Raw genomic sequence first — 1,961 nt, forward strand, 5'->3', positions numbered from 1 at the left:
TTAGCTCAGCTGAAAATGTAAAAAAAAAAAAACAAACTTAGGAAGGTTTGTGGCACAGAGCTTTATCAGCTTGAGACTTCAAGAGCAAAAAGTAAAATCTTTTCTTTCCAGCTTCACCATGGGATCTTACAAAAGATACCTCCTCTCCCTAGAAATCCAGCCTTTCATATCCTCCGACCTCAAGGCACATTATTCTGAGAGTATTATCTAAATATTCTCCTGCTCTGTCCTCAGAGCTATTTCCATTCTGTAAGAAATTAATAAATGACGTGTGACTTCTTAGCAGTAAAATCTTAATCTCATAATCTTAATCTCACTGGACTACAGGTGTGACCCTACTGTGTGACATCGACTTGATGTAAAACCAACAATACAGCTTTCAATTATAAACAAAACCAAAACTGTCAAACAACATACTGGTCTAAATAACACAGTAAAGTATGGGATTCTGTCTTTGGTTCTGTTTGGTTTTTAATTTTAAAGAAACATACAAAGTTTCTAACCTTCAACCATTAAATTATGTTTCCAGGGAGGCCTGCAGAGTTACATTTTCATCTTCGTTTGTTCTGTTCTGAGGAGCAGTACAAGAGGGATGCAATCTGCCCATCAACTGAGGCCTCACCCACACTGATAAATGGGTTAGAGGTTTGTATGAGCATCTTTGCCAGGGAGAACAGCTAAGAACAGAATTTCACTACTTTAATTCTTAGTTACACTCTCAGTCCTGTTACGCTCCATTTCAGTAAACACTTCAGCATTATTAAAACACAAATGGATGTAGCTGCCCAGCTGCCCTCTTCTGTGTTTGTATTAACTGGACACATAAGGAGCTGAATCCAGTTTGCAGCTTCTACAGAACCACCACCAGCAGCACTACATATTGATAGTACTCAGGTAGTTCCCCATACCATCATCTACATTCATTTTAGTATTATTATTTAATGAAAAGCAACAGTGGAAATTGTAGGGTTTTTCCCCCTAGAATCCTCAGGTGTAACATTTTTTCTTCCCCTATTGTGTGCAGTGCTCTTTGAAAATGTCTGTTACAACTTACTTAGCTGAGGACACTATGAGTTGTGAGTCTTTGTACGCTATCAGATAGCTTTGATTTTCTGGGTTGTGCACAGTTACCTAGAAAGAAGAAGAAAAAGCTTTATTACAAATGAGACTTTTTTCCCTTCAAATAGAAAAAGCATTCCCTTGGGCCTTCACCCCACTTTATTCAGTTCCACGTTTCTTGGTTATTATCCAATGTAAAGTTTCACTTATCATTCTCTAATATTTCCTTGGAGCTTGTAATTAATCACACAAAACTGTGGCACTGAAGATACCCTCCCTGGCACAGTAAGTATAGAACTGTGTGGCAGAATGTCCTGCCACAGCAGAACCTGAATCTGCATCCTGGGACTACAGTGCCCTCAGTGCCTATGTATGTGTCTGTATGTAAATATAAGTAACACAGAATGCAATTATACACAATTTTTAGGACTTGACCTCAGCTCCACCTCTGAAGAGCCTATACATCCAACCATAAAACACAAGCTTCTCCTTCATTCCCATGCCTGAAATTCAGATAAATGTTCGGAAACACTAGAAATTTAAAACTCTTTTAAAAACTCCCTTAAACATGCATGATTTGGTGTGTTGACCTTTGTTGTCTCTCCCAAGTTCCAAGGATCTTTCTATATCACAAATCACCCTTAAGTTCAAATTTGAATACTAAGCCAGGCTCTGCTACTGTTGCTTGGCAATTCCACCTATCAAATATGGATCTGAAAATTTTTCTCACTGTTCAGAAGGCATGTAAAGAGCTAAGTGCCATTAATTTTAAGTAGGCAACCTTAAGTTCCTCAGCAGTTATTCATTTTTCTCTATTTTTAGCTTACTTTTACACTACCATTGAGTCTGTCCTTCCATTTTAGTGAAGAAAACAAGTTACTACTGTAGCTAACTTATGTTTA

The 1,961-nt window shown here is 37.8% G+C and overlaps 1 protein-coding gene across 1 annotated transcript in view; it reads right to left on the reverse strand.

Moving 5' to 3' along the window:
* LOC103774466 (wings apart-like protein homolog) overlaps positions 1-1,156 on the reverse strand; it is a 7,249-nt gene extending 6,093 nt beyond the window's left edge. The window contains exon 1 of the mRNA XM_008941910.1: positions 1,055-1,156. The gene's annotated coding sequence lies outside the window, so the exon portion shown is untranslated. The remainder of the gene's footprint in view (positions 1-1,054) is intronic.
* Positions 1,157-1,961: the final 805 nt, after the last annotated feature.

This window comes from Merops nubicus, unplaced genomic scaffold (assembly GCF_000691845.1).
Source record: "Merops nubicus isolate BGI_N331 unplaced genomic scaffold, ASM69184v1 scaffold9070, whole genome shotgun sequence".
In the NCBI taxonomy this organism is placed as follows: Eukaryota; Metazoa; Chordata; class Aves; order Coraciiformes; family Meropidae; genus Merops; species Merops nubicus.